Genomic DNA, 12,033 nt, shown 5'->3' with positions numbered 1-12,033 from the left:
GAAGATTATTCAAACATTCATCATATGAATGTCCAAAGATGGAGAAGTCGTCCATGAACACCTCGACATTATTTCTAATCATGTCAGAGAATATAGCCATCATACATCTCTGAAAAGTGGCAGGCGCGCCACATAACCCAAACGAAACTCTGCGAAAAGCAAACGTGCCAAATGGACAAGTGAAGGTAGTCTTTTCTTGATCCTCTGGTGCAATACAAATCTGATTATACCCTGAGTAGCCATCCAGAAGACAATAATACTCATGATCAGCCAACCTGTCAAGCATCTGATCAATAAACGGAAGCGGGAAATGATCCTTCCTTGTGGCCTTGTTTAACTTTCTGTAATCCATGCATACTCTCCATCCTGTGACTGTTCGAGTGGGGATGAGCTCGTTCTTTTCATTTGCTACCATAGTGATACCTCCTTTCTTAGGTACACATTGCACGGGGCTCACCCAAGAACTGTCAGAAATAGGATAAATGATTCCTGCATCCAGCCACTTCAGAATTTCTTTCTTCACCACCTCTTTCATGATAGGATTAAGTTTGCATTGTTGCTTAACAGTCAGCTTACTACCCTCCTCTAGCAGAATCTTATGCATGCAATATGAAGGGCTGATCCCTTTGATGTCTGCTATGGTCCATCCAATAGCCAATTTGAATTCTCTCAAGATCCTTAAGAGCTTGTCCTCCTCACTACCTGAAAGGTCAGATGCAATAATAACAGGTAAAGTAGATGCATCACCTAAAAAAGCATACCTCAAGTGTTCAGGCAATGGCTTAAGCTCCAAGGTGGGTGCTTCCTCAATTGATGGTTTGAGCTTTCCTTCAGCATTTTTGAGGTTAGAAGTACCAAGAGATTCAAACGGCATGTCTAGCTTTCGCCTCCAGGGAGAAGCATTAAGATATTGTAGATGTTCATTGCCATCCTCATCATCACTGTCAAAATCCCCCACTAAGGCCTTATCTAATGCATCAGACATTAGCATATGATCGAGTTCTGAAGTAACCGCAGAATCAATCAAATCCACTTTTAAGCACTCCTCATCTTCTGTAGGGAATTTCATTGCTTTGAATACATTGAATGTCACATCCTGATCCTACACCCGCATAGTAAGTTCACCTTTCTGCACATCTATCAAGGTACGGCCTGTAGCTAAGAAAGGTCTTCCTAAGATTATGGGAATCTTCTTATCTTCCTCGAAATCCAGAATAACAAAGTCTGCAAGAAAGAAGAGCTTATCCACCTTGACTAGCACATCCTCCACTATGCCTCTTGGGTAAGTAATAGAACGATCAGCCAATTATAGAGACATGTAGGTGGGCTTTGGATCAGGAAAATCTAACTTTTTAAAGATCAACAACAGCATCAGATTGATACTTGCTCCCAAATCGCAAAGGCACTTGTCAAAAGACAACTTGCCAATGGTGCAAGGAATGGTGAAGCTACCTTGATCTTTAAGCTTTGGAGGTAACTTTTGCTGCAGCACAGCACTGCATTCTTCCGTTGGAGCAACGGTCTCAAGGTCATCCAGTTTCACCTTCCTTGAAAAAATACTCTTCATAAACCTCGCATAACTAGGCATTTGCTCCAGAGCCTCAGCGAAAGGTATATTGATGTGAAGTTTCTTGAGCACCTCCAGAAACTTACCGAACTGCTTAATAAGCTTTTGTTGTTGCAATCTCTTAGGGAAAGGTGGTGGTGGATAGAGCTATTTCTCCCCTGTATTACCCTCAGGCAGAGTGTGTTCAACGGTAGTCTTCCTTGGTTCCGCCGCTTTCTCCTTTTGTTTAGCTTCTTTATCTCCAACTTTAGCTTCTCCTTCTTTTGCTTTTTCAGCATCGGTAACTTTTCCAGACCTTAAGGTAATAGCCTTGACTTGCTCTTTAGCTTCCTTCCTGCCTGGCACTTCAGTGTCACTGGGAAGTGTACCAGGTTGATGATTGAGCACTGCATTGGCTATTTGACCAATTTGATTTTCCAAGGTCTTGATCGACACCCCCTGACTCTTGCACAACAGCTTAAGTTCCTCAAAATCAGCACTAGTGGATGCAGCCGCACCTCCCTGTTGAGGATATGATTGCCTTTGAGCATACTGCTGCGGTTGCTGGAATCCAGGTGGGTTAAACTGTTTACTTACGCCTTGCTGATATGGTTGCTAAATAGCATTCTGATTATTACCCCAGCTGAAATTTGGATGATTTCTGTTGTTAAGATGATAAGTAGCTGGCACAGGTTGCTATTGCCTGCTGATAATTGTTCACATACTGAACAAATTCGTTAACAAGAGAACACTGATCCATAGCATGAGAACCTGCATAAAGCTCACAGACCATAGCTATCTGATTGACTCCATAGGTGGCTAGAGAATCGACCTTCATAGACAGCGCTTGGAGCTGCGCTACAATAGTGGTGGCTGCATCGACTTCCAGAATACCTGCTACCTTCCTCCTTTGAGTTGGGTTTTGATGCTCATTTGCAGCCATAGTATCAATAAGATTATAAGCCTCAGTATAGCTTTTGGCCCACAAGGCGCCTCCAGCTGCTGCATCGGGCATGGGCCGAGATTGGGCCCCCAAACCATTATAGAAACCAGAGATCACCATCCAATTGGGCATTCCATGATGTGGACACTTTCTCAACATCTCCTTGTAGCACTCCCAAGCTTCGCACATAGATTCTGTAGGTTGCTGCGCAAACTGAGTAAGAGCACTCCTCATAGCAGCAGTCTTTGCCATTGGATAAAACTTCACCAGAAACTTTTGCGCAAGATCTTGCCAAGTAGTGATGGACCCAGCTGGTTCAGAATATAACCAGTCCTTAGCTTTATCCCTCAGAGAGAATGGGAAAAGCCTCAGCTTGATAGCCTCATCACTCACACCATTATATTTGAAAGTACTGCAGATCTCGACAAAATTCCTTATGTACATGTTGGGGTCTTCAGTCGCAGCACCTCCAAAAGAAACAGAATTCTGCACCATCTGAATAGTGCCCGGCTTGATTTCGAAGGTGTTAGCCTGAATAGCCGGATGAAGAATGCTTGACTGAATGTCATTAATTTTAGGCCGAGAAAAGTCCATAAGAGATGGATCTGTCGGAACAATATGATCACCCATGATTACTGGCTCTTTCTGCTCACTTCCTGAATCCGAATCTTCAAAATCTATCTTCTCCAAAATATCAAGAACTTCATCTGTCTCCTCAGCTATATCTAAAGTCCTCTTGCGAGTACGAGAACGAGTTTGAATAAACGCTCGCTAAAGTACCTGAAACACAACCGGAAACAATAAGTAACATGTCTTATTCACTGAGTCCTAATGACCAATGATGGTAAGTACATAAACTAAACAAATACGCCGAGTCCCCGGCAGCGGCGCCAAAAACTTGTTAGGGTGAAATCACGCGCTAATAAAACACGCAAGTATACGCGTTCGCAAGTAATATAGAATACTTTCTAGTTAGTTCCCACAGAGACTCAGACTAATTATGTTCAATTAAACTCACTCACCAATGTATGATTACTTCTCAATGTTAAGACAATAACACTTAGATTTGATTAACTAATTATTAACTGCAATTAACTCCTGAATTAAGCACTTAATTATCACTTAGAATTAACAATATTAAAACACTCATGAGTTCACAACTTCATTACTACTTCCTTCAATAGTCATTGTTATTATCCTTAGTATACAACAGTGATGATATTAATCGAATAACATTAAAATTATAAAAGCCAACTTTCATTGTACTAATACCATTCTACCAAACATCCACAATTAAGATAGAAGTTGAATAGGCATCAAATATGTTGAGTCCCTATATGTCTACAGAAATTGACAACATAACGATTTAAGAACAAGTTATTCCATTTGATTACACAGGGCGAATAAAACGGTTAGAGTTACCCACTAATCATGCAACATCATACATGAATCTATGCTAGCATGGCAAGTTCTAAATCTCAAGATCCACCGTCGCTTCACAAGAGATTAACACCCTATCTTATATGTCCGCGACGCATATAAGACGAATACGCACAACCAATACTAGATATCATACAGTCATCACACACTAAGGTATTAAACAACTAACTAAAGAATTCCATAATAAATCCGTTACGACCCCATGATCACGATTAGCCCATAATAGCACTCATCGTCATCATGGGTTCATATGAAAACATGATAAACAAACACAAGAGAATAATAACTAAAACTACTTATATTAAACCAGAGTACATCACAAGAGTAAATAGGCTCAAAGTAAGAAAACTAGCATCCAACATTACATCGAAATAAAGATTCACAAGAAAATATGCTTCCTCTTCGTTGCGGTGTGCTAAAACGGTCTTCTTCCTTATCTCCTTCACTCCTTGATTAATACCACGATCCCACCACGTGAAACCTCTCTGAAATCTACTTATATAGGAGTCCCATAAAACCCAGATAGCTCAGAATTCGGAAGCCAAACGGAAATAAGAGTCTAAAATAATTATTTTGAATTTACGACCCTGCGCGGCCGCTCAGCATAGCTGAGCGGGCGCTCAGCTTCCTGCGCGGCCGCTTAGCAGAGCTGAGCGGGCGCTCAGACCCTTTCTGGAAAAATGATCTGTTTGCTCCGTTTCTTCGCTGCAATCTACTCTTATCTTCCCACTTGTAATGCTAAACACATGCCAAGGCTTATTATTGATGAATTCTCTCCCGAAATGCAACAAATACCCTAAAATGCACAAACACTAGAAAAATGCATCAAATACACAAAATACTTGATTTCAAGACACCAATTTAAGCTATTATAAGACGTTCTAAGTGGTATAAAATGCCACTTATCAAATTTTACAAAGATCTATGCAAAGGGGTTTAAATCATCAATGAAGGATTTGAGTTATGAAACTCTTATCAGAATGAATCAACTCTTCACTAAAAGGGTCTTCAAAGATGAATATCAATGGTTCAACAACCAAGGAAGAAAGTATTGAAAAAGAATCATAACATTATTCAACAAGATAGAGATCTCAAGTTTGGAGGGTAAGACATGGCACATATCCAGTAACAAAGTTTAAGTAGGATATAAAGAGAAATGAAGAAGTATGAAGTTGGATTGTTGATAACTCAAGGTATCAAGGGTATAGGGATATAATATCAAATCAATATGGGTTTTGTGATCAAGGAAATTGAAATGGAATGAGCAATCAAATGATATCAATTATGGTACTAAGTTAAGTTGGAACAAAACAGTGATAAGGGTATGGTTTAATAAGAGCATGAATAGACATAAAGCAAGTCCAATAATCGAAAGCATGTCATAGCATTTGTAATATCTCAATCTAAAATCAGAATATTTGTAATGATATATCATGGTGACAACAATATTAACGATCATTATAAGAGCATGCTATCATGATTCAAAAGAGTGGTTCAGTACACTTGCAATATATATATGTCTTAATGAAAATATCACTAGAACGATGAGGGAAAAAAACTTGTACGAAAAAAGAATTGACAAGTGATAAACATTTGCAATATATCAAGGAAGTCCAGGAACACTTGCAACATATAAAATTGACAAGGGTAAAACACTTGCAACATATAGAATTGACAAGGGTAAAACACTTGCCTTAAGAAGGCTGGGCTAACTCTCGTCTTGATCATAGAAGTAACTGGGAGCACTACTCAACTTTGACGGAAAGCTTAATACCCTCTCCTGAGCCTACACAAAATATTAGACCTCATCAAGACACACTCTAAAAAAAACTCCATCTTGGTTAAAGATTTCAAAACATATTGGCACTTAGGCCTAAGTTCACATTCAACTCTTTATTAATCACTTATTATACTTAAATAATCATTTAAGATCACATAATACATTTAATCACATAATATAAAACTTTGATATAATGGTGCACTATTGAGTATTGAATGATCTCACTCAACCAACATGATTGACTTCGAAGTGCTACCTAGTCTAGTGCAACCCAACTAGCTGTTAGGGCGAAAACATGCACTAATATTCACGCAAGTATACGCGTTCACAAGTAGTATAAGATATAAATCAGATTCGTTCCCACAGAGACTGGTTTAGGTCAAGTTCAATTTATGCACCTATGCAACGATGTATGGTTGTCGCTCAATGCTAAGACAAATAACAAATTGGGTTTTTATTAAACTAAGAGATTATACTAAATAACATTAACTAAGAGAATTGAGGTTAAATTAATATATATGATAAACATGGGATTCTATCTTCATTAAATACTTCATTCAATAGCCTTATTGTTCTTAACCTTAGCATGTGATGGTGATGACACTAATCAGATAACACGAAACTGGTAACCGCCAACTTTCGTTACACGAATACCATTCTACCAGACATCCACAAAAGAGATAGAAGCTGAATAGGCACCAATTATATTGAGACCCTATATGTCTATAGAATTTGACAACATAACGGTTTAAGAACAAGTTATCTATCTTTATTACATAGGGCAAGTAAAACGGTTAGAGTTACCTATGAATCATGTATACACATACAAGAACCTATGCTAGCATGGCAAGTTCTAAACCTCTATATTCACTGTCGCTTCAATAGAGATTAACATGCTATCTTATATGTTAGCTACGCACATAAGACAAATAAGCACAACCAATACTAGGATATCAATCAATCACCACACACCAAGATATCGAAACAATTAATTATTGAAATCCATAAGTAAATCCGCTAGAATCCCATGACAACGATTAGCCCATAATCGAACTCATCGTCAGCATGGGTTCCACTGAAAGCATGGTATAAACAAGGTCTTAATAAACTAAATAATAATCAAAGTACGAATAAACGAGATCTAGGTTCAACAAGAACGAAAACGAGCATCCAAAGTTACAACTAATTCAAAGAATCACAAGTTGAAAATAAGATCTTCTTTTTCAGAGTTTTTCTGTGCTTCTAGGTCTTCTCCTTGGTATCCCCTTCGCTTCTTGCGTAAAACACAATCTTCTTCTTCTTAATTCCCTCTGTGAAAACGTCTCAAATCTACTTATATAATAGTCCCATAAAACTCAGATTACATAGAAGTTGGAAGCCAAACAGAAGTAGAAGTCTAAAATAATTCAGCAAAATTCCCGACCCTGCGCGGCCGCTCAGCATAGCTGCGCGGGCGCGCAGGTTGCTGCGCGGCCGCTCAGCATAGCTGCGCGGGCGCGCAGGCCTCCACTGGAAAAAATCCAAGTTTGCTCCGTTTCTTTGCCGTAATCTGCCCGTTCCTTTCCTCTCGCAATGGTGAACACATGCCAAGGCTTATTCTTGATGATTCCTCCCCCGAAATGCAACTAATATCCCTGAAATACATGAACACTAGAAAAACGCATCAAATACACAAAATACTTGATTTCAAGACACCAATTTAAGCCATTTTAAGACGTTCTAAGTGGCATAAAATGCCACTTATCACTAGCTCTCCAAGTTTTTGAAGTACCTTTACTAGCCAAACTCCATTTCACTTAACCACACCTATGGACTAACCTTCTTCAGACCTCTTACTAACAATTAGACTCAATGGTCAACTCAGGTCTCATCTCTAAGAATGCAAAAATCTAAGTGCAAGGACAATGTGCTCCTAAGTGCAACTATTAGGTGACACGGAATGGTACTAAGTGAAAATGAACCCTCTTCCGCTCAAGGTTTGACACTCAAATTACTACAATGGATTCTCATGTCCTAAATATAACTTGTACACTTAAAATGACACCAAGGCTCAACCTAGGCTTCATTGGGCCCTGTTCTCAAAGATGGCTCTTCCCTGTCCTAGTGACACTCAAACTGCTCTGATTTGAACTCACTTTATACTCTTGGTTTTAACTCTAAACCTTCGAACTATGGCTTGCAAAACTTGCCACAAACTCCCTAGTACCAATCCTAAGCAAGGCCAAATGAGGGCCTACCAATGACACCACTTTCTAAGCTTAAAAGTGCCCCTCACTCAAACTGCGTCTATTCTAACCAGAAGTCATGATTCGACTTGTGCGCCTAACTAAATGAGTTGATTTATTACATTTAAAGCTTCTAGGATCAACTATAGGTCAATTCCTAACTTCTGGTGGTTTGGGCCTCCAAATGCCCAACGAATGTGCATTCAAAACCTTCCTACAAACTAGTGCAACATTTTGGAATAAAAAATAAACCTTATACTAACCCTTCCACCTTCACTCCCACTTATAAATCATGGACCCAATCTTTAACCAAGCATAATTACTATCCTAATACTCTCATCTATCCCACTAACACGTGGTGGAGATCATTCATATCCTAATGCACCATGACCAAATTATACAAACAATGTAGCAAGACTAACACTTAAATAAAATTTTCGAGTACTCATGCACAAACCGAATATCTATAACAACATGCAACACAATAACAATTGAATATACTCATTAACCCACTATAAAAAATATATTTTGTCATAATAAAGCACTTTTCAAGAAAATTATACTCATCGTTTAGGAAATCAAGTTATATCTAAGGCATATAATCGAATTTGAAGCCTAAAATCAAGTATATAGTCTAGTTTTCAACATGCACTCCTATTAATCTCAGATTTTAGTGTAAATTCAACATGAAATCATTTAACATACAATATCCCAAGTATTTCATGACATGCAAGGGTTTTAAAGATCATGATCCATCAAAATTTAGCTTTATAGAAACATGCAATCAAGACTTCTTCACATAGCATTTAATCGCAAATAAAGAACATAAAACTTTACTCCATTTGGCTCTTAAAGAGTCATTTCCGAATGGAAAGGAGTGAAATGATCATATAAAATGGCAAATAAGTCCCTTAACTATTGATCATTTCCACTCTTGATGCTTTGCCTTTGTTTTGAACCTTAAACTCATAAGAATCAAGGTTTTCAACATTGGGCTCACTCAAAACTCAACATGCAAGCTTAAACCAAGTAGTACACTTAATATTTAACTTACTAAACAAGTGATCAAGGCTTAGAGGATGATTTCTTGCAATACTTTTGAATAAAAGATGAAAGAAAATGAACAAAAAGGGGGGCTTGGCTTCGGTCGAGAGAGAGAAAAGAGGAGGGAGGAGAGGGAGTTTGTGTGTGTAAGTGGTGAAAATGACACAAGGTGATGATATTGTGGTGGTTTGATGATAGTGGAATATAAATTTACCTTTTTATCCCTCTTCTAAAACTAACAAGGTTTGCATGAAAGGGTAACTTAGGAATTTGACTAGTCAAAGTGAAGTTAGTGGGGTTGGATTTGACAACAATACCCCTCCCTTCAATTGAGTGGATTTTTGCATGAAAGGGTATCATGGTAAATGGTAATTTATTAATCTAATTAATCAAATATCATTTTAGAGAATGAATTTTATAAATAAAAATATAAATCTATAAATCACAAAAGTTGTACCATAAAATAGTTTAGGATTTTAGAAACTTTTTTAGATCACTTTCAAATTTTTTTTATGGAAACAAGTTTTTATATAAAGAATTTCCATAAACTAATATCAATAATAATATATCACAAATTACTCAAATAAAGTCATTTCTTTTTTAAAAAAATTCCATATAAATATTTAATTTACAACTCACAGAATATGGCCCTTAAGACTCATAAAAGCACATAATTGACTCGCTCTGGATATATATAAACATATATACACATAATTTAACTAAAAAAATATACCGGTTGTAACATCCTCTCCCCTTTAAAGGATTCTGTCCTCAGAATCTAGGAGAACAAGTGAGGATACCGATTACGCATATTAGACTCGAGCTCCCATGTCGATTCTTCGACCTTGGGATACCGATTACGCACTTTTACCAATTTTACTGACTTATTTCTAAGACTCCTTTCTTTCCAGTCGAGTATCTTGACAGGTTGCTCCACGTAAGACAAATCTTTCTGAATTTCTAACGGCTCATACTATATCACATGATTGGCATCTGGATTATACTTTTTGAGCAAAGACACATGAAATATATTATGAACATGCTGATATTGAGGCGGTAGTGCCAACTCATAGGCTACTTTTCTTATTTGCTTTAGAACTTCAAAAGGACCAATATAACGCGGTGCCAATTTTCCCTTTTTCCCAAATCGAGTCAAACCCTTCCATGGTGACACTTTCAGCAAAACAGCTTCACCCACTTGGAAACTCACATCCTTTCAGGCAGAATCAACGTACTTCCTTTTTCTATCTTGAGCAGCAATTAGTCTCTTCCGAATTAAGGTGACTGTTTCCTTCATTTGCTAAACCAATTCAGGGCCGAGAACTTTTCCTTCTCCTACATTGTCCCAACTTGTCGGATATCTGCACTTTCTTCCATATAAGGCTTCATATGGAGGCATTCTGATGCTGGAGTGGTAACTGTTGTTGTACGAGAACTCTACGAGTGGTAAGTGATCATCCCAACTCCCAGTGAAATCGATTGCACAACTGCGCAACATGTCTTCAATTGTTTGTATAGTTCGCTCACTCTAACCGTCCGTCTGAGGATGATATGCAGTGCTCATATTTACCTTTGTGCCCAAAATGTCCTGAAACTGTCTCCAAATTATTGAATTAAATCGCGGATCTCGATCTGAAATTATCAATACTGGTACACCATATCGTAACATAATTTCGTGCACGTATATATGAACAAACCTATCCAATGAAGTCTTCTCGTTGATGGGTAAGAAATGTGCCGATTTCGTAAGGCGATCAACTATTACCTATATGGCGTCGTGTCCGGATTTTGTTCGAGGAAAACCTACTATGAAGTCCATGGCAATATTTTCCCATTTCCTGTCAGGAATCTTCAATGGCTGAATCAATCCGCTCGATCTTTGATGTTCTGATTTTACTCTTTGACAAGTGTAACACTTGGAAACCCATCCTACAATTTCTCTTTTCATGTTTGGCCACCAAAATTTCTTTTTCAAATCTTGATAAATCTTTGTGCTCCCCGGCTGAATCAAAAATTTCAACTTGTGTGCTTCATGTAGTATCTTGTTCTTCAATTCAATCGCTTGAGGGATCCAAATCCTTGATGCAAATCTTAATATTCCTTTTCATCCTTTTTCGTACATATCTCTTCCCCCGTTAGTTGATTATTCTCTCGACTCATCACTTCTTCTTGGCATTTCTTTATCTTCTGCAATAGTTCTGGCTGAAAAGTCATGTCGTGAAAAAACTCTTCCGACGTCCCGTAAATACAGAGTTCTAACTTCTTTCAATCTCCTCAAATAATTCCCTTGGCATGGTTATCATATTCTACCTTTCCTTTCTACTCAAGGCATCAGCAACTATGTTTGCCTTTCCTGGATGGTAATGTATTGAACAGTCGTAATCCTTGATTAGCTCCAACCATCTCCGTTGTCTCATGTCGAGTTCCTTCTGGGTGAATATATACTTCAGGCTTTTATGATCCATGTAGATTTCACACCTCTCCCCATACAGATAATGTCTCCATATCTTGAGTGCGAACACTATGGCTGCCAATTCCAGATCATGGGTTTGGTATTTCAATTCATGAGGTTTAAGCTGTCATGATGCATATGCAATCTGTAACACCCCCAAATCCGGGGTCGGGGATCCGGGTTGTCACGAGTTCCATTTCCCCTAATAATACTTAATCTTAATAATCAACCAACTACTACGTACTGTGACCCCACAATATACACAAACACCACAAGTTATAGTCTCAGAGATGAATATCCAAAAATAACACAAGTGATTTTATTCCACAATTATAAGTCATTACACCTCAAAAGGGTTTCTGAATAAATTTACATATTTTTTGCCATTATTACAATTCATAAATATAGATAAGTCTGGTACATCAAAAGTTGAAAGCCTAGCCTATTGGTAGTTCCTACCTCAGCCACAACGGCATCAACGCCTACAGGAAACTGCGGAACATTTCCTATCCGCTCACGAATTGGGAGCTTGGTCCTGTTCATCTTGTCTATCTGTTGTTGTGTGATGAAAGAAGAAAGCAAGGGTGAGCAACAAACCCACCG

The 12,033-nt window shown here is 38.2% G+C and overlaps 1 non-coding gene across 1 annotated transcript; it reads left to right on the top strand.

Moving 5' to 3' along the window:
• The first annotated feature begins 2,619 nt into the window (after positions 1-2,619).
• On the top strand, positions 2,620-2,726 carry LOC141681459 (small nucleolar RNA R71). The gene has a single exon (XR_012558891.1). It is a non-coding gene; the product is annotated as a small nucleolar RNA R71 (small nucleolar RNA).
• Positions 2,727-12,033: the final 9,307 nt, after the last annotated feature.

This window comes from Apium graveolens, chromosome 8 (assembly GCF_009905375.1).
Source record: "Apium graveolens cultivar Ventura chromosome 8, ASM990537v1, whole genome shotgun sequence".
NCBI lineage: Eukaryota > Viridiplantae > Streptophyta > Magnoliopsida > Apiales > Apiaceae > Apium > Apium graveolens.
Note: the sequence above shows the minus strand (reverse complement) of the source record. Positions and strands in the feature narration are given on the sequence as shown.